The sequence below is a fragment of the Macaca nemestrina genome, chromosome 6 (genome assembly GCF_043159975.1).
Source record: "Macaca nemestrina isolate mMacNem1 chromosome 6, mMacNem.hap1, whole genome shotgun sequence".
Classification (NCBI taxonomy): Eukaryota; Metazoa; Chordata; class Mammalia; order Primates; family Cercopithecidae; genus Macaca; species Macaca nemestrina.
In genome coordinates this window covers 37,837,835-37,865,653 of record NC_092130.1, presented here as the reverse complement: position 1 = coordinate 37,865,653, position 27,819 = coordinate 37,837,835, and the positions used below count along the sequence as shown (strand labels likewise).

At 43.2% G+C, this 27,819-nt stretch overlaps 1 protein-coding gene across 2 annotated transcripts in view; it reads left to right on the top strand.

Moving 5' to 3' along the window:
• Window positions 1-27,819, top strand: part of LOC105466962 (Rho GTPase activating protein 26) — a 907,509-nt gene that overhangs the window by 229,566 nt on the left and 650,124 nt on the right. For both annotated transcript variants that reach the window (XR_011624168.1, XR_011624169.1), the window contains one exon: window positions 20,627-20,738. The gene's annotated coding sequence lies outside the window, so the exon portion shown is untranslated. The remainder of the gene's footprint in view (window positions 1-20,626; window positions 20,739-27,819) is intronic.

The following is a 27,819-nucleotide window of genomic DNA, read 5'->3' as shown; positions in this document are numbered from 1 at the left end:
TTTTGATGCAGTGTCTCTTCTGGTTAGTTACTGGGTATTCAGGGTTCTTATAGTTTGGGTTAATTGTTTTCTGCTGTTCTCACCATTGCCCCCTTTCCCAAGACATCTCTCTGACAACGTGCTGAGATTCCTTGGTGTGGGAAGTAAGTTTCCATCTGGGTCATTGGAACTCATTGGGCCACCTCCACCGAATGCTGTGGCCTTTTAAGGATTAAGGCTCCCATTACACAAGCTTGGTTTCAGACTTTTTATAAAAAAATCAATTTTGGCCGGGTGCGGTGGCTCATGCCTGTAATCCTAGCACCCTGGGAGGCCGAGCCGGGTGGATCATGAGGTCAGGAGATCAAGAACATCCTGGCTAACATGGTGAAACCCTGTCTCTACTTAAAACACAAAAAATTAGACAGGCGTGGTGGTGGGCGCCTGTAATCCCAGCTACTCGGGAGGCTGAGGCAGGAGAATTACTTGAACCCGGGAGGCGGAGGTTGCAGTGAGCTGAGATCGTGCCACTGCACTCCAGCCTGGACGACAGAGTGAGACTCTGTCTCAAATCAATTTTATTGAGCTATGGTCCACGTACCATAAAATGCACCCATTTAAAATTCCATAATGTTGTGATTTGAAAAAGTTATACATCCAGGCCAGGCCCAGCACTTGGGGAGGCCAAGGCGGGCAGATCACAAGGTCAGGAGATCGAGACCATCCTGGCTAATATGGTGAAACCCCATCTCTACTAAAAATACAAAAATTAGCTGAGTGTGGTGGCACACGCTTGTAATCCCAGCTACTAGGGAGGGTGAGGCAGGAGAATCACTTGAACCCAGGAGGCAGACATTGTAGTGAGCCAAGATCTCACCACTGCACTCCAGCCTGGGCAACAGAGGGAGACTCCATCTCAAAAGAAAAAAAAGTTATATATCCAGGACGACCACCATGATCAAGATGTACATTTCCATTACCCCCAAAAGTTTCCTTGGGCCCCCTCCCTGTCAGTCCTCACTGCCCATTTCTCCCCATTGTTACCCCCTGGCAATCACTGAACTGTTGTCATTTGATTTGTCTTTTCTACATTTTCATATAAATGGAGTCATATATATCTATATGTCTATGTCTATACACACAATTTTTTTGTCTGATTTACTCCGTGTAATTTTTTTTTTTTTTTTTTTTTTTTGAGACGGAGTCTTGCTCTGTCGCCCAGGCTAGAGTGCAGTGGCGTGGTCTCGGCTCACTGCAAGCTCTGCCTCCCGGGTTCACACCATTCTCCTGCCTCAGCCTCCCGAGTAGCTGGGACTACAGGTGCCCACCACAACACCCGACTCATTTTTTTGTATTTTTAGTAGAGACGGGATTTCACCGTGTTAGCCAGGATGGTCTCGATCTCCCGACCTCGTGATCCACCTGCCTCGGCCTCCCAAAGTGCTGGGATTACAGGTGTGAGCCACTGCGCCCAGCCTTTTCTTTTTTTCTTTTTGAGAGGGAGTCTCACTGTGTTGCCCGGGCTGGAGTGCAGCGGTGCGATCTTGCCTCAGCCTCCAGAGTAGCTGGGATTACAGGCGCCTGCCACGACGCCTGGCTAATTTTTATATTTTGTCAGAGACAGGGTTTCACTATGTTGGCTGGGCTGGTCTCGAGCTCCTGACCTCAAGTGATCCACCTGCCTTGGCTTCCCAAAGTGCCGGGATTACAGGCGCGAGCCACCCTGCCTGGCCAGTGCAATGTTTTTGAGTTTCATCCATGTTCTTACAGAGATCAGTAGTTGGTTCCTCTTTATTGCTGAGTAGTTTTCTGTTACGTGAATATATCACAACTATCCTTTTTCTTTATTTCTAGAATAAATTTGCTAATGTTTTGTTAAGGATTTTTGCATCTATGTTCATAAAGGATATTGGTTTATTGTTTTCTTTTAATGTCTTTGTCTGGTTTTGGTATCAGGGTAATACTGGCCACATAAATTGGGTTGGGAAGTACTTTGGGTATTTATTTCCAGGTGGTTTTTCTTGGCCATCTGTTGGGCACTACTGCCCCAAGAGGCCCAGCGATGTCCTTCAAAGAGGTTTTTTATAGGTCCAGGGAGGGTGTAGAAACCCCTGGCACTGCTCTCAATGTTTTGTGGCTTAGCAGCTATTCGCTGTTCCTGTTCGGTGTATGGTGTGCCAATAGGGTGCAGACATCCAAACACTGTACACGGAAACTCCAAAACCCTGACCTTCTATTGCAGCTGCCCTCTCAAATCTGGCTGCTTCTGCTCTTTTGACACAAGACAGTGGCCTCCATCCTTCCCTCTGGAATGATCCAATGAAACGCCCCTAAACCAAAAAATGTAGTTTACTTTTGTGTGTGTGTGTGTGATGGAGTCTCTCTCTGTCACCCAGACTGGAGTGCAGTGGTGCGATCTAGGCTCACTGCAAACTCCGCCTCCTGGGTTCAAGTGATTCTCCTGCCTCAGCCTCCCAAGTAGCTGGGACTACAGGCACCCACCACGACTGGCTAATTTTTTGTATTTTTAGTAGAGACAGGATTTCACCATGTTAGCCAGGATGGTCTCGATCTCCTGACCTTGTGATCTGCCCACCTCAGCCTCCCAGAGTGCTGGGATTACAGGCATGAGCCACTGCACCCGGCCAAAATGTAGTTTACTTCTAAGAGAAGGGGTGAGGAAGAGGGAAGGGAAGGAGAGAGGTTGGTGACAGGGATAGGGTGCTCAGATCTTTAAAAACAAATTCAGACCTTACCTGAGAGTGGAATGGGGAAAGGAGACAATTTCATGTTCCCTGGTAAGTGCCCAGAAGCAGGAGTTCAAGAAAAATAGTTGGGTTTTGCCTTAAACACCCTCTGTAAGGCAAACCCAGGAAATTTTAGATCCACATATAAACTTCTAGAAAAGGAATCTTACACATCATATAATGTCCTCCTCAACCATTTATCTTTTACAAATGTGGAGACTGTCCCTCCTCTCCGCCCGTTAGAGATAGCCAAAGATGCTTGAAAACCACTATTTTATGAGGTTTTGGGGGCCTCAGGCAAATAACATTCCTGCTGATGTAGGCTGATTCCTCAGCTATCCTGAGTTGGCATGCAGATCGGGCTGTAGGGGTTCTGGCTCGCAAAATCAGGACAAAGAACACATTATAATGACTTCCAGCCTGGGATGGAGTCTACTGCATCATGCGAGGTAAACTCCCATGATCTTCAAGGGCCTTTATTGCTGGTGTTTGCTGCTAAATATTACAGCAAAACAACCATCATCAACACATAGGCTCTGATTTGGATTGTGTGAGCTTGTGTCTGTGTACACACATACGCAGCTATGGTTATTATATGACTAAGGCATTAGTACATCGAAAGTGGACTGTTCAGCATTTGGAGAGCCCACTTCCCTATGTTGTTTGGGAGAGTCACCATAGATTTCCAAGGGGCTGGAACAAGTTACTTGAGCCACTGTCATTTACAGAGACCTGAGGATGTCAGTCCCCATTACCAGATAACCTCACTGTAAACCAGGTATGTTGCTTAGATGGGAAACTGGAACTGAGTGGAAGGTTTACAAAGAAAATGGGTCTGCGCCAGGCGCAGTGACTCACTCCTGTAATCCCAGCACTTTGGGAGGCTGAAGCAGGCGGATCGCTTTAGGTTAGGAGTTTGAGACTAACCTGGCCAACATTGTGAAACTCCATCTCTACTAAAAATACAAAAATGAGCCGGGCGTGGTGGCGGGTGCCTGTAATCCCAGCTACTCGGGAGGCTGAGGCAGGACAATCGCTTGAACCTGGGAGGCAGAGGTTGCAGTGAGCTGAGATCACGCCTTTTCACTCCAGCCTGGGAGACAAGAGTGAAACTCCGTCTCAAAAAAGGAAAAAGGGTCTGGTTTGTTAGAGAAGCTGGGATTTGACCCTGAATACAGCAAGATGCTTGGATAGATGAATTTCCAGGAGCCAACGAAACAAGGTTTTGGTGGGAGACTGTATAGTAGGGAGGCAAGTAGGGGTACCCCTCAGGGTGGAGGTACGCAGTCAAGACCTTGTTTTAGTGGCTGCTTGAGAGAATGAAAAGGACCGAAGACAAGCTGTGAAGTCACCAAGTTCAGGTTCAGCCTCTGCCACAAAATACTTTTGTGTCCTTGGGCCCATCACTTACTCTCTCGGGCCCTTAGTCTCCCCGTTTATAAAAAGAAAGAGAGTTTGGTGATTGTTCGTTCCCTGCTGCTGCTGAGTCATGTGAAGCCTCAGGTGTGGCCTTGATTTGGCTTCAGTCATGACCCACCACCATGGTCCAGGAAGCCACTGCTGCAGGAAGTGTCCTGGACGTTAACACTGCTTTACAGGAAATGCTGACCGCCCTCATCCATGATGGCCCAGCATAAGAATTTACAAAGCTGCCAGAGCCTTAGATGAGTGCCAAGCCCATCTCTGTGAGCCTGCATGATGAGCCCACCTCTGTCAAGTCAGGGGAGGCCCTTTGTGTTGAACTCCAACAGACTTAAGGGAGGGTGATGACAGAAGAAGCCAAAGGGACAGGTAGGTGGCTCCTGTGAAATTGAGAGAGAGGGAAGACCCTGTACAGTGGTCGGTTGTGTTGTGTCATAGTTAAGAACTGTGGCAAAGAATCTCAGGTGGAGGATGTTACTGAAGGGTACTTCAAATGCAGAAATGAACAAACAAACTGGGGGTCATGGCTCATGCCTGTAATCCCAGCACTTTGGGAGGCTGAGGTGGGAGGACCACTTGAGCCCGGGAAGTTGAGGCTGCAGTTCGCATCATTGCACTCCAGTCACCCTGTCTGAAAAAAGAAGAAGAAAAAGAAGGTGGAAGAGGGGAATGGAGAGGAGGGAGGAGAAGAAGAAATGAACAAATAAAAAATTTGGCTACCAGAAAAAAATAAGAAACTGGTGATTAAATGATGTCTAGATTTTTAAGTCCTAGAACTATGTGAGGAAATAATTGTGCTTTATTTTTGTTTGCTTGTTTCTTTTATAATGTTCTGTATAAAATTACCAGCTGGTCTGAGACAGAAGCAGAAACAGAAAGGAAATTTTGTCAATGCTTCAGCTAGAGACAGGGTCAGACACAGCTGAAGGACCTTAAAGCAGAGAGCAGAAAGTCAGGGGACAAGCATCTGACACTGTCAATCATTCATTCCTTCCAGAAGATTGTGCTCTCTTTCTTTAGAAGACTTTGAGTTTGATTTAACGACATAATGCCTTTGCTAAAGGGAACTTCATACGTTCTGAGATCCTGAAGACCTAAGCAAACTCTACATACTTTCCTAACTTTCTTCATGTTGTAAACAATGAGGTAGGTTTTTTTATTTTTTATTTTTTTGAGACAAAGTCTCACTCTATTGCCCAGGCTGGAGTTCAGTGGCGTGATCTCGGCTCACTGCAAGCTCCACCTCCTGGGTTCACGCCATTCTCCTGCCTCAGGCTCCCGAGTAGCTGGGACCACAGGCGCCCACCACCACGCCCACCTAATTTTTTGTATTTTTGGTAGAGACGGGGTTTCACCATGTTAACCAGGATGGTCTCGATCTCCTGACCTCGTGATCCGCCCGCCTCGGCCTCCCAAAGTGCTGGGATTACAGGCGTGAGCCCCCACGCCCGGCCACAATGAGGTAGGTCTTTATAAACAATTATAGCGAGCGCACGTGTTGAAAGCTTGTGGAGCCCATAGTGCATTGTTTGCTCAGCCTCCCCAACTTTCACACAATCAGTTCCTGTCTTCTGGAAATGGCTCCGCATCACTCCAGCCTCACCTGCCCATACCTCTCCCCCCAGCCTCAGGGGCCAGCAGGCACGTTTATACAGCATCATCACCTCGTGCTTCCTTGCTAGAAATATGCTCATTTTGAGACCGAGAAAGCATCAAAGGAAATGTTTTGGAGTGACGTTGGCTATGGAGCTCAGAATTTTCATGAGCAAATACAGGAAGAATAGATTTGGGACTGAGGAAGGGAAAGCAGGTGACTCTCAGGGTGTTTGTGGAGTATCCACATGTCAATGGCCAGTGGGCCGTTAAACATACTGACCTGCAGTTCCCAAAAGAAAAGAAGCTGCAGACGTAGATTGAGAGCCACCGGGAAACAGGCTGTCCTTGAAGGGAATGAGAATAGCTGTAGCTACCCAAGGAGAGTGGAAGAGGCCAAGAACAGAGCCTTACATGAAAGAGGAGGAGGAAAAGCCAGCCAAAAATGATTACAAATGTGAGAGGAGCTGTGGGTCTGAGGAGACAGCCTGTGACTCATATGGGTGCCCTCTGTGTTTCACAAACCACTGGTTTTCAGTATTTTTTGTCTAGGATGTCAACATTTGCAGATACATTCATGTTCCTGCTTGTCTAGTGATCTGTCCACATGCACCATTAATTCCTAACCGGGTGAGATAAAATATCTGGCCTTGTGTCTGCCATTCCGTTCCGATTGCAAAGGTATCTGTTACAACTTTTTGGAAAAGATCCAAGTGACTGGGTAGCCATGTCATAGCCCTGCTAACTTATTGTAGGCCAAAAAAGGATAGAATCTATCTTTAGGTTTCTTGATTTCTTATTTTGATGGGAAAAAATGGGCTCTGTAACTTCCTTCTTGTAGGGAACCTGCAAAGGAAGACAGGCTGGTACTGGTGGGTCAGTGATAGCATCACAGATTCAGGTCTAGTTTTTGGTCTTGTCCCACCACTTGGGACTATCTCCTTCAAGTATTACCGATTTTTCACCAGAAATGAGATAGAGTAAGAGTCATGGTTGCTTGAATACAACCTAGTTTCTTCCTCTCATTTCTATGATACCGAAGTCAAAAACATAGAAATATTGGTTTGGTTGTGTGAATATTTTTGTGTTTCAGTTCACCAGTCATGGAAAATAAATGGACATGGTTGCAGTTTGAACTACATCCCTGAGGTTTATTTATGTATTTAAAATGTAAGTTTAGTTTTGCAGTCGAGTAAAAGAAGGAGTACTTGGGCTAAGTTCAAAATTCACAAAAAGTACAACTTTTGGTTCACAGTATGGGTCAAAGCCCTAGCTATTTATTCTTAGCTGTCTTTTTCGGAGAGAAGTTGAGAAAACATCTTCCCCTTTACTAGAAAGGCCTATGAAAAATGGGTTACTTAATATTCCTCCTCTATTTTCCTCTGGGTAAAGGCACATATTCCTAAATGTAGTAAACTTTAAGTAGATCTTTCTCCCCTTGTCACATCCTTCCTGTTTTGTTCATGATCTAGGGGATTGGGGGAAGTATTTTTTTTAAGTAGTGTTGCTGTTTCTCTTTCTGCTTGAGCATTAAGGATAGATCCTATGCAGTAATTCCTGAGCATCCTGCCCTCAACAGAAGACCAGTGATGAGGTTAATGAGGTGTTGGAAGATGGCAAAACCAACTCCAGTGTTACGCCTTCCAGCTTTTTAATTAGGAGTCCTGATGAATGGCTTGCTTGTAAAATACTCTTTCACTGGGTGACACCCCTACCCAGACAGGAGAGATGAGGAAGCGCATGGTGAGATAAAACAGGGCAGTCAGTCCTCTGCTTTCTCCCAAGTTTGTCCAGCTCACATCCAGGGCCTGTAGCTGTCTGTAGCTGCCATAAATAATGTCCCAGGGGCTTCCAGAGGCTTCCAAAGGCTAGAGCTGCCAGTGCAGCATGAATTATCACGGAAACATGAGATAGCTGGGAGCTTTCTCTTGGCAATTTTCTCCTGCAGACCACTGGGCTGGATCCAGGGTCTCCCACAGTTTTTTTTGTGTGTTTATTAGATGGAGCCTATATGGGCTGTTGTGGAACTGGGTACTTACAGGTACTCACAGTAATGAAACCAGAAGGTTTTCAGGGGCTATTCTTATTAAACAACCTAGGAGACTTGTGCTTTGAGAACATGCCAGTGGAGCACCTAAGAGGAAGGGTTCTGAGCACTGCCCTCATTGTGCCGTGATAGATGTGTGTTCCGGTATTTTCCAGGACTCTGTGGACATTATCATTGGGACACAGCCACGTTTCTTTTTCCCAAATGAAAGAAGTTTTGTCCAGGAAAGACATCAAGGCTGAAAAGACAAACAGTGTGACTACATGTGGGTGGATGAGGTGCAGGGAAAGAGTCTCTTCTAGGAATAGAAATATAACTCCTGTATTGTAATTGTACAAGTTGTGTTTCCCCCCAGACTGATCTTTGGACAATTTTAAGAGATTAAGAAACCCACAGATATTATACTCAATATCTGGGTGACGGATTCATTTGTACTAAAATGTCAGCATCATGCAATATACCTTTGTAACATGTCTATACATGTACTCCTTGATTCTAAAATAAAAGTAGAAAAAAGAAACAGGAAATCAGAGTTGTAAGAGCAGTGATAGCAATTGGTGCCATTTCTCCTTCTACCCTACTTTTAAAAAATAACTTGGCTGAGCACAGTGGCTCATACCTCTAATCCCAGCACTTTGGGAGGCTGAGGTGGGCAGATCACCTAAGGTCAGGAGTTCAAGACCAGCCTGACCAACATGGTGAAACCCCATCTCTACTAAAAATACAAAAATTAGCCTGGTGTGGTGGCACGCACCTATAATCCCAGCTACTTTGAAGGAGGAGAATTGCTTGAACCCAGGAGGTGGAGGTTGCGGTGAGCTGAGGTCGCGCCACTGCACTCCAGCCTGGGTGACAGGGCGAGACTCCATCTCAAAAAAACAAACAAAAACTTGATTTTTAAAAAATTTGGTGACTCATTCTATGAATTTTAACATGTGTATAGATTCTTGTAACCACCACCATAATCAGGGTTCAGAACAGTTCTATCACCCACCCCTACTAAGCTCCCTTGTGCTGTCTCTTGATAAGCATACGCTTCCCTGACCCCAATCCCTGCCAACCACTGATCAGTTCTCTATGCCTATAGTTTTGTCTTCTCAAGAATGTCATGTGCATGGAATCCTACAGCATGTCACCTTTTTGAGATGGGCTTGTTTGACTCATCAAAATGCCTTTGGGATCAATCCAAGTTGTTGTATATATCAATAGTTCCATTTTATTTCAACATATGGATGTACCACCATTTGATTATTCATTCACTTGATGAAGGACATTTGAGTTGTTTCCAGTGATTCAAGTCCTTTATTATTTTTAATTGTGCTAAAACATATAACATATAATTTTCCCCTTTAGCTATGTTGAAACGTACAAATCAGTACCTGGTATTAATTACGTTCACACTGTTGTGCAACCATCACTACTATCTGTTTCCAAAATGTTTCCATCACCCCACATAGAAACTGTGTAACCATTAAGCAATAACTCTCCATTTCCCCCAGCTCCTGGCAACTTCTCATCTTTTTATCTCTATGAATTTGCCTATTCTAGATATTCTCGTATAAATGGGATCATACAATACTTGGCCTTTCGTGTATGGGTTTTTTCACTTAGCATAATGTTTTTAAGGTTCATCCATGTTGTACCATGTATCAGCACTTCATTCCTTTTTATGGCTGAGTACTGTTCCATTACATGTATACAACACATTTTCTTTATCCACTCTTGTGAGGGACACTTGGGTTATTTATACTGGTTGGTTATTGTGAATAATGTTGCTATTCACATTGGCATACAAGTATTTGTGTCCCTGCTTTTAATTATTATTTTTTTTTATTTTGAGATAGGATGTCACTCTGTCGCCCCGGCTGGAGTGCAGTGGCATGATCTCGGTTCACTGCAGCCTCAACCACCCCAGCTCAAGCGATTCTTCCACCTTAGCCTCCAGAGTACAGGCACACACCACCACACGCAACTAATTTTCTTTTCCTTTTTTTTTTTTTTGGTATTTTTTTAGAGATGGGTTTTCACCACGTTGCCCAGGCTGGTCTTGAATTCCTGGGCTCAAGTGATCCACCCGCCTCGGCTTCCCAAAATGCTGGGATTACAGGTGTGAGCCACTGTGCCTGACCTTTTTTTTTTTTTTTTTTTTTGAGACAGGGTCTTGCACTGTCACCTAGGCTGTAGTGCAGTGGTGTGATCTTGGCTCACTGCAACCTCAGCTTCCTGGGCTCACCTGCTTTTAATTCTTTTGCCACCCCTACTTTTTAATTTAAATTGGCAGGGGAAGGAAGATTTTAGTTCTAGGAATCTGATACTTTGTATGAATCTAGTCATTGTTCTTTGTATTTTGTAAGCTTAAAGGATTTTAGGAATTCTACCCATTTTTTTGTCCATTAATGTCCCTTGTGTCCTGAGAGGAGGAAAACGGTAGTCAGAATTTGGTTATGGGAAAAGGGGACTCGTGGAAATGACCCAGGGCCCTTCGGGGAGCCAGCCTGTGTTTGTGTGCCCTGGCTTAGGTCGTGGTGTAATCACTTGCTTGGGTCTGGAAGTAGTGTTTGATAACATCTCATGTGATCGACTTTGTCTGGCCCTTGCTTCATTTCTCCACAGGGTTTGCCAGGCCATTAGGAGAAGACTTAAGGAGATAGGGGCCAAAAGTACCATGTGGGAAGAAGCTTTCACACTCTGCAGGATCTGTTTTTATTTGTAAGATGTGTCTGAACCGACCCAGACTCAGAGCTCAGCTAATTCCATACCCATTTAGAATGATTGGTAGTAGGGCCAGTTTGAACTGTAAAGTGTTTGGGAAATAGATTATGATTGCCTTCATGGATACACCTTCAAAGAACTTAATAGACTTTCTTTAATTAAGTGATAGCTATAATTTATATTTAAGTAGCTTCATTTGTATACAGTAGGGGCTAAAGTCATTAAAAAGCAATGGTATTTTTAAGTAGTGCAGTTTCTCTTCCAATGTTGCTAGTTGGCCTATTAAATTTCCCCTGATAAACATTGTAAAGATAGGAGTTCAGTCTAGCCTTTCTTATCATGAATTGCCACTCCATAGAGACTAAGAAGTATAAGGTTATCATTCTCTACAGCTGGGCTTGCCCTCTTTGTTGACTGGATATATAGCAGAGTTTTGTTGTTTCTTTTTTATGTGCATAAGCATTCTTTTGCCCCTAGAGTGTAACAAACCCTCCCCTTTACCAGTCCCCTGCCGTAGCCTTCCGCCAAGCCTAATATTCTCACCCCAAGAGATTCTTTTGGCTTAAAACCCTTCTTCCCAGGAAGTTGTTAAATCTAACAGAGAGAAAGTAAGAGAGAGAGAGAGAGAGAACCAGAGTCACATACACATTGTTAAGTGTCAGAGAGTTCTAGGAGGGGTGTGTGTGTGTATGTGTGTGTGTGGCGGGGGGATGAGTGTGTACGTGTGTGTGTGTGTGTGTGTGTTTCTGTTTTCTTTTGAAAGGATGAAAGGACTGTAAACCTATTCTGGATCACCTGGATGATCACTCGGGGAGTGTCTGACCACACTCTTTCAGTTCCCAGCTTTGCGTGGAAGTTGATGCTCACACAGGGACCAAGGGAAGGCTAATACTACCCCATCGCAAGGTAGACTGAAGAGAAGACAGAGTGTGAAAACTAAGTCATCAGTGGCTCACACTAACTAAGGCATTCCAAACTCAAAAAAGCCTGGTGGTTGATGCCTTATTCATTGCAGGTGAAGGTGGACACAGAGCCAGCTTTGTAGGTCCTAAGGTCATTAGGATTTTTTCATTGAATAGTCTTTTGGGATTATATTTTGGAGTCTCATTAAATTGATTAGCCTTTAAAATAATGGAACAGAGGTTAACATGGGTTTATCATTAAAAAGGAGTAATTACAATAATGATAATAATAACTTATGAAGCCCTTTGTGTGTCCTGAGCACAAGGCTAAATGCTTTCCTTGCATTGTTGGATTGAATCTTCACAACTTCCCCATGAGTAAGTATTCTTACTATATCCACTTTACAGGAAAGCGGATAGAAACTAAGAGGTTCAGTCACTTACCCAAATCACACAGTGGGATTTAAACCCAGGCAGTCTGACTCCAGACCCATCATTGTAAGCCACTATGCTGGCCTCCCACAGTGAAACAGAAAGCATAAAACTATATTGCAGGATTCTAGTTTCTAAGAATCTGGTATTTTGTCTGTGGAAACAACTCAAGCATCCATCAACAAATGGATGGTGCATTCTGTCACATTTATGTCAACGTTTTGGATTTTATTGGCACTGTAACTTTGTTTTTAATTTATAAATCACATATATATTTACACGTTTGTTTGGGTTTAATAGTTGTTTACTATTAAACAACTTTATAGTTTAAGGAACTATAAGCATATGAGGTTTATACCTAGTTTTATATATTTGTGTATATTTTAGTAATATTATAATAAAAGCGGCTTAGGTCAACACTGGCAGGCCACAGTATTATGTCATTAACACCCTGAACACATTAACACTGTTTACTTTAAATAAAATCCCTTAATAGCCTAAGAGACTGAGCCTATTTTGATGGCCGAGAATGAAGAGGTCATGAGAAGGTTCAAAACAGAAGTTCAGAAATGGATCTGCAGTTGGCTGTGAGGCGCCAACTGGGCGGGGTGATGGTGATTTTCTCTCAGCTTTTTGAAGACCAGATTCTGCTGTCTCCTGGCCACTGTCGTCATGTTGAGAAGTCTGCTGCCACTGTAAATGCCACTGTGGAGGTCATCATTCTTTCCTCCAGCTATTTGTTTGTTTGTTTGTTTTTTGTTTTTGAGACAGAGTTTCACTCTTGTTGCCCAGGCTGGAGTGCCCAGGCTGGAGTGCAAAGGTGCGATCTCAGTTCATCGCAACCTCCGCCTCCCAGGTTCAAGCGATTCTCCTGCCTCAGCCTCCCTGGGATTACAGGCATGCTCCACCATGCCCCACTAATTTTGTATTTTTAGTAGAGATGGGGTTTCACCATGTTGGTCAGGCTGGTCTCGAATTCCTGATCTCAGGTGATCCGCCCGCCTTGGCCTCCCAAAGTGCTGGGATTATAGGCATGAGCCACCATGCCTGGCTCTTCCAGCTGTTTTTAACGTATTTCCTGTGGCATTCTTCACACTCACAAAGGTGTTCCTAGATGTGGATATGGTTTTATTTGTTCTGTAGGGGGCTCCATTTCCTTCCTGAACCTCAGGATTCTTCTCTTTCCTCAAAACTGGAAAATCATCCGTGATAATCTCTCCACATACCATCTCACCACATTTCCTTGCTTCTGTCCTACAGAAACTCCTCCACTCGTTCTATTTTTCATGCCTCTACCCTGCTCATTTATCTCACCACATGGCATTCTGGTTAATTTCTGCAAATCTATTTTTCTGTTTTCTGTATTCTCTTCAGATGTGTTCAATATAATATTTAACCCATACATTAGGATTTTTTTTTAATGGAGGGGGGAAGTTTATGCCATCATTTACTTTTTAAACCAACTTTATCAAGATTGAATTTATGTACAATAATGCATACCTATTTATTTTTATTAATATTTGTTTTGTGAAGTTCAAAATCATCACATATATTGCTCCTTTAATTTCCCAAGTTTTCTTTTTTTAACTTTTATTTTAGGTTCGAGGGCACACGTGCTGGTTTGTTGCATAGGTAAATTCGTGTCATGGGGGTTTGCTGTACAGATTATTTCATCACCCAGGTATTAAGCCTCGTACCCAATAATTATCGTTTCTGCTCCTCTCCTTCCTTCCATCCTCAAGTAGACCTCAGTGTCTGTTGTTTCTTCCTTTATATTTATAAGTTCTCGTCATTTAGCTCCCACTTACAAGTGAGAATGTAGTATTTGGTTTTCTGTTCCTGTGTTAGTTTGCTGACGATAATGGCCTCCAGCTCCATTCATGTTCCCACAAAAGACTGGTCTCATTCTTTTTTATGGCTGCATAGTATTCCATGGTGTATATGTACCACATGTTCTTTATCTAGTTTGTCATTGATGGACATTTAGGTTGATTTCATGTCTTTGCTATTGTGAATAGGAGCACATCTATTTAAATTGTACAGTTAGATACGTTTTGATGAATGTATATACCCATGAAATCACCACCACACTCAAAATACAGAACATTTCTATACCCCTAAAACTTTCCTTATGATCCTTTGGGAAATTTTCAATAATTATTTCTTCAGATATTTTTTCTACTCCCTCCTCTCTCTTCTTCCTCTGGAATTACAATCATATGTATATTGAACATCTGGATATTGTTCCCCCAGGTCTCTAAGGTTCTCTCCATTTTTCTTCAATCTTCCTTCTTTCTGTTGTTTGGGTATGGCATTTCTGTTGCATTATCTTCATGTTCCTTGATTTTTCCTTCTGCCATCCCCAATATTCAGTTAAACCCATCTAGTGAACTTTTAAAATGTCAGATTTTGTACTTTTCAACCCTAGAATTTCCCCCTTTTTTATTTTATATGTATTTTAGTTTTAATTTCTCCACTGAGAGTTCCAAGCTGTTCATTCAATGTTTATCACGTTTTCCTTGGATTCTTCGAACATATTTGTAATAACTGGTTTAAAGATTTTTGTCTGCTAAATGCAACATCTGGAGCCACTCAGAATTGGTTTCTATTGGCTGCCTTTTTCTCTGAGTATAGAGTGCACTTTAATGTTTCTTTGCATGTATAGTAATTTCTGGTTGAAAGTTGGGCCTTAAGGCTGAGCATGGTGGTTCACGCCTTTAATCCCAGCACTTTGGGAGGTCGAGATGGGTGGATCACAAGGTCAGGAGATCGAGACCATCCTGGCTAACACGGTGAAACCCCGTCTCTACTAAAAATACAAAAACAAAATTAGCTGGGCATGGTGGCAGGCTCCTGTAGTCCCAGCTACTCGGGAGGCTGAGGCAAGAGAATGGCGTGAACCCAGGAGGTGGAGCTTGCAGTGAGCTGAGATTCTGCCACTACACTCCAGCCTGGGTGACACAGCGAGACTCCCTCAAAAAAAAAAAAAAGAAAAAGTTGGGCCTTATAGATAATTCATTATGGCAACTCTAGATCCTGTTGTATTCTTCTGAAGACTACTGAGTTTTTGTTCTAGTAGGCAGCTGTCTTGTTTAGTCTCCAACCACAAACTTTGTCCCCCTGTGATACCCAGCAGCCAGTGTCTCTCTTCGCATGGCTTCTGATTGCTGCTTTTCTGCCTGCCCCTTTGGGGGTTTTCCCTGTTTCTGTGTAATTTGGTAGTTAGCCCAGGATTTCAGCAGAGACGGCAGTCACCTTCTTTGTGCACTTTCTTGCTTATGGATGCTCCCTCTCCCTGATTTGTAGCTATTTGGCTGATTTTAGGCTGTCTCTGACGTTTCAAGGCTACAAGATTCAATTTTCTGCCACCTCAATTGTGCATGGTTAGGAAATGTACTAAGTCTGTTTGTTTGTTTGTTTGTTTGTTTGTTTGTTTTTAAAAGGCAGCACATTCACAAAGCTCTGTATTCAAGGGGAGATTTTGCTCTGGTTTCTGTCCACTTTTTCACCAGGTTCCTCAGGGTCTTTTACCACATATGTGTAGTTTAGCTTTTGGCCAGAGACCTGGACAGAGTTTATACTCAGAGTTTTATACTTCTTCTGTGGTTTTTCTGCTGCCAGTACTTTTCCTGTAGACTTCTAGCTACTTTTCAGCCTTGAACTCCAATCTGTGGAACCCTTAGCTGGTAAGGCTGCGGTTTTTCCATGGCTGTTTTTCACAGCCCTAGCTGTGAGGGTTGGACATCACCCTCGGGTGGGGAAGATATAAACTTGAAATTCCTACTCCTTCCTGTGGCAGTTTTTAAGATTAAAGTCTCCTGCTTCTATCTGCTTTTGGATTCTCTCCAGGGTCTTTAAATAGTTCTTCTTTAAAAAAGTTTTTTTTTTCCCCCCCAAACTTGTCTTTATCATTGTTATCAGTGGGAACATTTCAAAACCACTTCAATCCTCTGCCATTTCTGGAAGTTTCTGCCTATTGGGTTTTTAATTTCAATGTCTCCATTTTTCATTTGAAGTTGTATTTAGTTACTTTCTGAATTAAATCTGCTAGTGTTTATGATAGCCTTTTTATTTCTCAATTTTAAGTCCTTTTTGAAAAACGTATTGGATCATTTTAAAGATGCTTATTTTATGGCCTGTATCCAGTCAGTGTCCTGAAGCTCTTGAATGTTCAGTATCTGAAGCTCTTGCATGTTCAGACGTACAGTTGGTGTGTCTGCTGACTCTCTCTCATTTAACTTTTTGTAAGTAATTTTTGAATTATGAGCTATTGATTGGGGTGCAGTAAACATGGAAACACCAAGCATCCTGATTTAGGGCTTTAGATCTACAGAGAGGCTTTTCTTTGCTGTCACCTGGTGTCCCAGGAATATCACGGACCTCTTTCTTATGTTAATTTCTAAGGCTAAGGGTTCCTAGACCAAGCAGGTATAACGTTGTAGCCCAAATCTTCTTGAGGACAGGCTCATGATTATAAAGTCTTGGAGAACTTTCTTCTTCATGGCACAAGGTTGAAGAGAGCCGCATCCTCAGGCCAATGAATAGGCTATTTTGTTTTGATCCATCCCTTCTCTGACTAGAGTGTAGTTCTTCGAAACTCCTGGTTAACAGATGTCTCAATTGCAGTTCCTGCCTACCTTCAGCTCAAGACCTAGTTTCTTACCTGCTCCCACTCCCTGAGGAGTTTAAAAACCTCATCTACTTGACTAATGAACCCCCAGTACTGTCCACCCACTGCTATGATTTTTTAATTTTCCTCTTTGATTTGACTGTCTACTTTGGGAATTTTAAAACAGAAGTAAAGAGAATAGTATAATAAACACTCATACACCCACTGCTTAACAACTTACGTTAGAGTTTTCCAGAGAACCAGAAGCAACAGGGGGTATGTGTGTGTGTGTGTGTGTGTGTGTGTGTGTGTGTATGAGATAGATATTTATTTTAAGGAATTGGCTTGCACGATTGTGGAGGCTGGCAAGTCCATCATACCTGCAGGGTATGATGGCAGGCTGAAAACTCAAGAGCATGGTAGTACTTGCCTGTAGTCCCAGCTACTTAGGAGTCTGAGGTGGGTGGATCCCTTGAGGCCAGGAATTTGAGGTTGCAGTGAGCTATGATCATGCCACTGCACTCCAGCTGGGAGACAAAGTGAGACTCTCATCTCAAAATAAATAAAGAAAAAAATACCTAAAGGAAGAGCTGATGTTGTAGTTTGAGTGTGAAAGCTGTCTGCTGGCATAATTCCTTCCTCCTCAAGGGAGGTCCGTCTTTTTCCTATTCAGGCCTTCAGCTGATTGGATGAAGCCCACCTGCGTTATAGAGGAGAATCTGCTTTACTCAAAGTCTAATTGAGTGTTAACCTTACATAGCATATACCTTTACAGAAGTATCTAGAATAATACTTGACCAAATATTGGTGGACTGTGGCCTAGACACATTGACACATAAAATTAACCACTATACAACTTAATAATAATTCCCTAATATCCTTCAATAAATCCTTAATAATTTTAAAATATCATTTAATATCCATTTCATATTCACATTCCTCCAATTTTTTCAAAATTGTCTTTCATAGTTGTATTTTGCAAATCAAGTTCCAGTCAAAGACTAAGCATTCATTTAATTATTGCATCTTTTAATTCTTCCTTAATTTAAAACAAGTGGAAGAAATCTTCCAGAGAATATGACAAAAAAACACCAAAAGATGGAAAATAAGAGAGAGATAGAAAAAGAAGAATATTAAAGGATCAAATCAGGAAGTCAAGCTTCTACTAAGAGTAGAGCTGGGTTGGCAGGGGATACTTAATAAATGGATAGGAGACAATTATCTAAGAAGTTGTACCAGAGAATTTCCTAGAACCAAAGGACATACGTTTCTAGATTGGAAGGGCCCACCACAAACTCAACACAGTGAATAAAAATATTCATACTAAGGCTCACTAGTAAAACATTTCAAACACTGGAGGCAGAGAAGATACTGAAAACTTCCAGAGGAAAAGAAGGCATGCCATGTAATTGATCAGAAATCAGAATGACATCACACTTTTTCATTTCAGTACTCTTACGGGATAAAAGAACAATGTCTTCATGTTTATGAGGGAGAATAATTTCCAACTGAAATTTCCATACCCAGCCAGACTGTCACAAAAGTAAAAGGCTAGAATGAAGACATTTTCATGACAAAGCCCCTTTTTAAAAAGTGACTTTCCATGTACCATTTATAAAAAAGCTACTGAAGGATATTTTAAAAGATGGGTAGGTGGGTGAAGAATAAATCAAGAAAGAAGATTCTGTGGGATCCTAGAACAGCCAGTCTAAAACAGGAGGGAGTTATAAGGAATCCCAGGAAAATCGTGGAGGGAAGCCACAGGGTGACTGCCCTGCAGGAGGCCCCGAGAACAGCCTCATGAATTGGAGAAAGAGATTGGAGGGCTTCAGAATGGATATTGCAATGAAAAGTGGAAGTGATAAGCAATGTAGTTGACTGTACTAAGAGACTTTATAGAGTTTTACCAGAAAGTTTGGGCCTGAATTAATGACTTTATTTTTTTTTTGAGACAGAGTCTCGCTCTGTTGTCCATGCTGGAATGCAGTGGCGCGACCTCAGCTGACTGCAACCTCCGCCTCCTGGGTTCAAGCAGTTCTCCTGCCTCAGCCTCCTGAGTAGCTGGGACTACAGGTGCCTACCACCATGCCCAGCTAATTTTTTGAGTTTTTGGTGGAGATGGGGTTTCACCATGTCAGCCAGGATGGTCTCGATCTCCTGACCTTGTGATCCTCCAGCCTCGGCCTCCCAAAGTGCTGGGATTACAGGCATAAGTCACCGCGCCGGGCCTGAATTAATGATAAGCAGGTTGAAAATGGAGGCAATAAAAACCAGACACTGCTGTAAGAAAAGAAACACAATCATCTGTGTGGTCTTTATGCAACTAACAGTTACATAGTTTTACTATGTAAACATTGAATGTTGATCTAACCAATGGTGTGCTGTGGCTACATAGGGAGAGTGCAAATGGCACTGGGATGCAGTGGAGTCTATGTATACATCTGGCTGGCGGATAAGGCAAGAAGCTAAATCCGTATTTCCCATAATGAAGCCAATAGATACTGTTTAATATTGAAGAAAAATCAGGAAATACAATGTCAACATGATATTTAGAAATACAAAGGTATCAAAAGAAGTATCTAGAGGAAATGAAAGTAGTTGCCTCTGGGAGCAGGAAGTGGGTGCAACGGGAGGGGAGGCTGCTGCGTTTTGTTATAAACCCTATACAACCATATGACTTTTTTTTTTTTTTTTTTTTTTTTTTTTTTTTTTTTTTTTTTTGAGACGGAGTCTCGCTCTGTCTCCCGGGCTGGAGTTGCAGTGGCCGGATCTCAGCTCACTGCAAGCTCCGCCTCCCGGGTTCACGCCATTCTCCTGCCTCAGCCTCCCGAGTAGCTGGGACTACAGGCGCTGCCACCTTGCCCGGCTAGTTTTTTGTATTTTTTAGTAGAGACGGGGTTTCACCATGTTCACCAGGTTGGTCTCGATCTCCTGACCTCGTGATCCACCCGTCTCGGCCTCCCAAAGTGCTGGGATTACAGGCTTGAGCCACCGCGCCCGGCCAACCATATGACTTTTTAAACTATGGATCTGCATTCATTTGATAACATTTTAAAATAAAAAATTTAAAATTCATTAATTTAAGATTTTGTTTGTTTTGCAATAGGATCTCACTCTGTCACCCAGGCTGGAGTGCAGTGGTGCAATCCCAGCCCACTGCAGCCTCAACCTCCCAGGCTCAACAGATCCTCCCACCTTAGCCTCCCAAGTAGCTGGGACTATAGGCATGTGCCACCACACCTGGTTAAGTTTTGTATTTTTTTAGAGAGGGGATTTTGCCACATTGCCCAGGCTGGTCTCAAACTGCCGGGCTCAAACAATCCTCCCGCCTCGGCCTCCCCAGGTGCTGGAATTACAGGCATGAGCCACCATGCCCACCCTAATTTCAGATTTTAAAATACTCTTAGTAACTTACTGTGGCACACATCACCATGCAGTATAACATCATCATGCTAGTGAAGTTCTAAGTCATCGTCACCTTCTTCATGTCAGGATATTCTACCTCCTAAATTTTCATTGTCCAGTTCAGTAGCCACTAGCCATCCATTGCTATTTCAATTTAAATTAATTAAAATTACATAAAATTCAAATTTTAATTCTTCAGTCACACAATTCACATTTCCAAGTGCTCAAGAGTCACATGTAGCTAATGACTACTATACTGTGCAGCACAGATATCATTTCCATCATTACAGACAATTCTACGGGCAGTACTACCCTAAATTGTTCTCAGATTTATCCCTTCTTCCCAGCATGTTGCCTTTCTCTCTGAGGCAGTATAGAGTAGTGACGGAAGGTGTGGACCCTGGACTCAGAATACGTGAGCTCAAGTATGGGTGTCATCGTTTACTTGCTGTGTGACTTTGGGTATATCATATAACCTCTTGGTGCTTCAGTTTCCCCATCTATAAGATGAAGATACTAAGAGCATCATCACCTCCTGAGGGCTGTAAGGGTAGACTGTGATAATGTATTTATATTAAGTGCTTAGCACCATGCCTGGCCCATGGGAAACACCCAGTAAAGGTTGCCTGCTGCCATTACTCTTCCTCCTCCTCCTCCTCTCCAACTCCCCATATCCTGTCAGCCACTTCTGAGCTCACATGCAGCCCTGAAGGACAGTTCCCAATCAAACTCAAACTTCCCACCTCAAAGCCCACCTCTCTCTCTTTCTCTCCCCAAGGACTTCCTCAGGTGCTCCAGGAGCTTGTCATTCCAGAGGAGAGCAGCCCAGAAGTCCTGGGATTTACACCTCCTGTAGAAACCCTCAACCAGAGAAAGATGGAAGTCAATGAGTAAGTACCCCAGCTTCCCTTGCTGGGCAATTCCGAGGTGTTTCCTCCACAGTCCCTCAGAGCGCCCCCGTTGGAATCGAGGCCAGTTTTCTACAGCAGTCACCTGCTCAGGGATATGCCTTTTTTTGGCCCTTCTCCCTTCCACGTCTGCCTTTCTCCTCCCTCAACTTGTACTTCTTGGACTTTCCTCTCAACCTGCACCCAAGTCATGGTCTCAGGGTCTGTTTTTGGGGGACCCACGCCAAGACTGTCATTATCATCATCATCATTGTCAATTCATTTTCTTTCTTTCTTTTTCTTGAGATAGAGTCTTGTTCTTTTGCCCAGGCTGGAGTGCAGGGGCATGATCTCAGCTCACTGCAACCTCTGCCTCCTGGGTTCAAGTGATTCTCATGCCTCAGCCTCCTGAGTAGCTGGAATTATAGGCATGTGCCACCACGCCCAGATAATTTGTGTATTTTTAGTAGAGATGGGGTTTCACCATGTTGGCCAGGCTGGTCTCAAACTCCTGGCCTCAAGAGATCCTCCTGCCTCGGCCTCCCAAAGCACTGGGATTACAGGCATGAGTCACTGCGCCCAGCCAATTTATTTTCTCCTTATCTCAAGACTAACCTCCTGCAGGAGCCTCCTGGTTGATTTTCCCACCTTCTCTCCCACGGTACAGCTAGAGCTATCTCAGTTTAATCAAAATGTCAAGTTATGACTTACCTGCTTCAAATCTCCACTGGTTTCTTCTTGCCCAAAGGCAGAGTAGAAGCTTAGTCCTGCAATAAAGAACCTTCCCAAATTCTCCTGATTTGTGAAGTAAGTTTCCTGCTTTACCAGCTTCACCTCTGGCAAGTTGTGCTGCTCAACATCCTTTAAACCTGCTGTTCTTGTACTTGGGCCCAAACCTGTGCTGTGTCCTCTGACTGGAGTCCTAATAATAGCAGTAATAGTAAATACTCATGGACCACTTTCCCTGTGCCTTGCAGTGTTTCTATGCAATCTGCATGGCTTAGTTCACTGAATCCTCATGCCAACCAAGTGAAGAAGCTTACGCTGTTCTCCCCGTATTAGAGATAGGGAGACGGAAATCACAAATACAGTAGTAGCATCAGAGGACTCCAGAGCTTGTGCCCTCTCCTTGGCAGGAAAGTGACGTCACACACACATAGTTAACTCACAGGAAAGAAACTTTACTTGGCAGAGAGAAAAGAAAAAGTCGCAGTTAATAGTGTGGGTGATCTGCTCATCCTTCTACTCCTTGCATTTGTGCTCCCAGGGCAGTGAGAGGTGAGGTGGGAGTCTGCTGTTGCCCCAGTTTTCTGGGCCTCTCATTCCAGGAGCACTTCTTGGCTAAGGGTGATGATGGTGCTTAATTATTCACTATATTCATAGGATGTAGCCCCCAAGCACATGTCAGTGACTTCCTCTAGTGCCCAGCTGAAGAAGCAGTGATCTGTGATCTGTTTCCATGTGGGAGGAAGAAACGGCCATGTTGGATTGGCCCAAGGATGGTACATGCGTCTCCCTGCAGGCTTGTTGGGGGTGACTTTGACCACGTGTGGCTCCCTTTCGTGCGCGACTCTTTGGTATCTAATCCATGAGTGAGGTGAGACTCCATGGTCCTGCTTCCTTTTCCTACTTCCCCACCTGGTAGACACCTGCTGTCTTTGTCTGTGCTGTAAAAACATACCACAGACTGAATAGCTTGTAAGAAATTTATTGTTCACAGTTCTGGAAGCTGGGAAGCTCAAGATCAAGGCACCAGCAGATTTGGTGTCTGGCAAGGACCCACTTTCTAGTTGATAGAAAGTGGTTCATGGCTCCTTCTGGCTTTGTCCTCACAGTGGAAGAGACAAGGCAGTTCCAGCAGGCCTCTTTTATACTGGTGCTAATTCCTTTAGGAGGTAGGTCCTCCCAAAGGTCCTACCTCCTAACGCTATCACACTGGTGATTCAGTTTCAACACATGAATTTTGGGGACATGCGAACGTACAAACCGTAGTGCCTGCTTGTCTCTTCTGATAGAGCTGAAACGTTCCTCCTCTGGGAAGTCTTCCCTAACTCCCCTGAGTAGAATTTTTCCTCCTACCTGTGTTCTGGTAGCATCCAGTCCATATTCCTCTTAGTGCTCTCCTGTTACATTCTAATGATTTGTTCGTATATCATGTTCACCAGCCAAATTGTGAGTGTGAACCTCTTAATAGTGTCGGTTTTTTGTTCTCTGGATTCTCTGGTGTCTGTTACAATCCCTTCTTCCAAACCAGGAATTCAGAAAGTACTTTATTGTTTGGTTGTCAGGAAGGCAGATCTCCTGTCCATGCCTTTTAAACTTTATTTATTTATTTTTTCTGAGACAAGAGTCTCACTCTGTCACCCAGGCTATAGTGCAGTGGCACGATCTCAGCTCACTGCAACCTCTGCCTCCCAGGTTCTTCTTGTGCCTCAGCCTCCTGAATAGCTGGGATTACAGGCATGCACCGCCATGCCTGGTTAATTTTTGTATTTTTAGTAGAGATGGGGTTTCTCCATGTTAGCCTGGCTGGTCTCGAACTCCTGACCTCAAATGATCCACCTACCTCGGCCTCCCTAAGTGCTGGGATTACAGGTGTGAGCCATCACACCAAGCCCCATGCCTTTTAGAAAAAGGAATGAGATCAATTCAGAGTGGTTATTATAAAGAATCAGTCATGTTTCTCATAGAATCTGGAATACCAAAAATATTTTGTCTCTATTCACTTTAATTTCCCTTTGGTTTATTTGTCTTTTCCACGGGATCACTATTTGACCTTAGGACTCTAAGGAGCTAGTTTCTGAAAAGTAATGTGAGCTGTTGAGTTTTCCTCCTTAGATCTATAAAAACATATGTATATTATCTATTTTCATACCCAGATTAAGACATTGCCTCCAGCTAGCCAATTCCCCCTCTCCTGTCCCTGAATCATGAAACTGGCACCATCTCTGAAAAGTTTCCTAGTTGTCTTCTGTTTTTGTAGCTTGTGAAAGATGTGGTTTTTAGTTGTGTGATTCTTTTTAAGCTGCTTCATTTGTTTTTGGACTGAATAGTAGCATAGCTACCCAAACTTGGACAGAAACATCAAATTCAGAATCTCTGGAAGTACAGCAATAAGAAGCTAATTACTTCATGTTTTCGATATGAATGAGACTCAAGATACAGAACAGAATCACTGCTTCCCTGTTCTAACTCCCACCTCAGCTATGCTGGCAAACTTTGTTTTTCCTTTTGGGTTTAAGGGAATATGTTGGGAATAAAAAGCATTTTCCTCTACTCCACCTGCTGAATGGAATGAATAAAGGCCTCCATGAAAGATCTAAGTATTTAGCAAATACAACTTCAGCTTCCAAAGTTTCATGTCTGAAATAAATTTCAGAGTTTCAGATTTGAGTCCAGGCCAGATACATGCAAGTTGATACTGATTATTTGTGTCCTATGGCAGAGGGTCTAAGGAAGTGTTATAATTCAGCTGTGTGGGGAGAGAGGATGATCGTGTATATGTGGCTTCTACGTGGTTGTCTGCAGATGGTGGAGAATGGAGTCCACCAGCTTCCCTCTTCTATCACTGGCTTCTACCTCCCTGGCCGGCCTCCCTTCATCCCCTGCCACCCCTTGCTTTCTATACTTGAGCCTCACTGGCATCATGCTTCTTCCTGCCACAGGGCCTTGGCACATGCTGCTGCCTCTGTCTGGAGTGTTCTTCACAAGCCTTGCCATATCTCTTTAACTAGTCAACTCTTACTCTTCCTTCAGATAGCAGCTCACTTCCTGGGGGAAGCTCTTAAGTGAAATGAAGTGAAATCCCCTTCTTATATGGTCTGAGGATACTGGATATTTCTTTGCAAGCAGCTGTGACAGTTGCAATTTTACATTTCTCTGTGTGATTCCTTGGGTAAATTACTTCCTAAAGTGTGGTATATGTATGATGGGACAGATGATATGTGGATGTCCTTTTATGACGTTAAAGTTATTGTTTATGTTAATGTGTATTAGAAGAAATATCTATATAGTACTACTAGTAGTGAATACTTATACTTTTATAAGTGTTTTTGCATACAATGGGCCTTAAAGTAGATAAAAGAATCCATCTTACATAAACTATATGAATTAGAAGTACCATAATCAGACTTCATTCTCCCCCCATGATTCAATTACCTCCCATCGGGTCCTTCCCATGACACATGGGGGTTATGGGAGTTACAATTCAAGATGAGATTTGGATGGGGACACAGCCAAACCATATCATGGGCTGGTCTTGAACTCCTGGGCTTAGGCAACTTCACTTCATTTCACTTAAGAGCTTCCCCCAGGAAATGAGCTGCTATCTGAAGGAAGAGTAAGAGTTGACTAGTTAAAGAGATATGGCAAGGCTTGTGAAGAACACTCCAGATAGAGGCAGCAGCATGTGCCAAGGCCCTGTGGCAGGAAGAAGCATGATGCCAGTGAGGCTCAAGTATAGAAAGCAAGGGGTGGCAGGGGATGAAGGGAGGCCATTATGGTACTTCTAATTCATATAGTTTATATGGCAAAAATGTTGGAAGCAGTATGCAAATGGCTGAAATTTGAGAAATGATGTGTTCATCAATATCTGTCTCCCTTTATGAGAGTGTAAGCTCCAGGAAAGAGGTTTTCTGTGCACCCTTGCACCCACCAGACCTAGTACACGTTTAGGTCTTAAGAAATATTTGTTGAAAGATGGACAAGTGATTGAATGAAAAACCTAGTGATTTAACAAGTGCCCCTCCCAAGTAACATTGGGATAGGTGATTAGAAAGAAGGTTAAGGTTTTATTGAGAATCATCCATATAGATTGCAGGCAGGGGATAGGATGGAGCTTTGTAGACTTAGAGTGTTCAGCTTCAGATGCCCAGAGACTTGGCAGTCACAGGGCTGCAGGGGACCATGCCTGTTACCCTACTCAGAACAGTTCAATAGCATCCTGGGCAGGTATTGTCACAGGATAGATTCCTTGGGAAGCAGACTCTGAGATGCAGATTAGCACATGGGAACTTTACTACGGAGTGTTCTTAGAGCACCTGTGGAAGAAAAGGAACCAAAATAGGGCAGAGGGAGAAGTTGGGACATTCCCAATAGAGGCCTCTGCTTACCCTATGAGAAGTTCTGAAGCTGGAATGATCCTTTAGAACTGTCTAAATAATTAGGCTGGGTGTAGTGGCTCATGCCTGTAATTCCAGCACTTCGGAAGGCCGAGGCAGGCGGATTGCCTAAGCCCAGGAGTTCAAGACCAGCCCATGATATGGTTTGGCTGTGTCCCCACCCAAATCTCATCTTGAATTGTAACTCCCATAATCCCCATGTGTCATGGGAGGGACCCGATAGGAGGTCATTGAATCATGGGGCCAGGTTGTTCCTGTGCTGTTCTCATGATAGTGAATAAGTCTCACAAGATCTGATGGTTTTATAAAGGGCAGTTCCCCTGCACATACTCTCTCTTGCCGGCTGACATGTAAAACATGACTTTGCTCCTCATTTGCCTTCCACCGTGATTGTGAGACCTCCTCAGCCATGTGGAACTGTGAGTCATTTAAACCTCTTTCCTTTATAAATTACTCAGTCTTGGGTATGTCTTTATTAGCAGTGTGAGAACAGGCTAATCACTCTGTCTCTAAAAACAAACAAACAAAAAGAATTATACACCTGTACACCCGTGTAGACCACTTCGGGAGGGGTAAGACCTTGGGTAACACAACTTTCTTCATCAAGGCCATCCTTGAAGGTGCTGATGGCTAAGGCCAGTCTGCAGGTAATACTGTCAGCGGCTGGGAGGGTGATTTCTGAAGAGAGATCTGGGTGACACATCACAAGAGTCTATCACAGGTGTCCATCCAGGCTCTATATGAAGACCTCTGTATGAATATTTGAGTGGCAGATGCCAGTCACTATCTGTAAATGTGTTTCAACCATGATTGGAATGGCTTTCGTTCTTAGAAAGTTTTTTAATTTACATTGAACCAAAAAGCACTTTATTTATTTATTTATTTATTTATTTATTATTTTTTGAGACGGCGCCTTGCTCTGTTGCCCAAGCTGGAGTGCAGTGACGCGATCTCAGCTCACTGCAAGCTCCGCCTCCTGGGTTCATGCCATTCACCTGCCTCAGCCTCCTGAGTAGCTGGGACTACAGGTGCCCACCACAATGCCCGGCTAATTTTTTTTGTATTTTTAGTAGAGACAGGGTTTCACCGTTTTAGCCAGGATGGTCTCGATCTCCTGACCTTGTGATCTGCCTGCCTCAGCCTCCCAAAGTGCTGGGATTACAGGCTTGAGCCACCGCTCCTGGCCTTGAAAAGCACTCCTCGTCAAGTTCTGAATGCCTGTACTCATTTTGATGACCAGAGCAAGAAGAACAATATGACCCTTGAACTAGCTGAAGAGAGCTATGGTATCTTTTAAATCTTCTCTTAACTAAACAAATCTCATTTCTTTAGCTGTTTTTTGTTTGTATGTTCTGTTTTGTATAGTCATCTGTTATTCTCTACATAATTTTGTTTTAAAATTTATCAAAGTTTATTTAATATGCAGCATCCAGAATATTATCTGGATAATAGTCCACATGTGGACTGACCAGCTGAAACTACAATAGGGGAATTATCATCATCTGGGTCTTATTAAACTTGGAGTCAACTAAGATTCTCATCTTTTTCATATGCACTGCTGTGGAACAAGATCTCTCCAAATATGGATTCATGAAATTGATGACTCGGAACCTAAATGGGGCCTCTAAAAGGTTATTTTTAGTCCTATCTTATTATATAATATATAAGATTATATTTATTATAAAAATAATGGCTTATGTTTATTTAATCCTTACTATATGCTAGATATTATGTTAAAAATACTTGCATGCCCCCCTCTCGTTTAATCTTCCCAACAACTCTGTGAGGTTGATACTATTTGTATCCTCATTTTACAGAGGACGAAATGGAGGCACAGACAGATTAAGTAATTTGCCCAGAGTTACAAGGTCAGTAGGTGGAAGAGTCAAGATTCCAACTCTGGCTGTCTGACTTCAAAGCTGTCTTCTTCTGTATCTGTACCTTACGTTGATTTGTGCTAATTT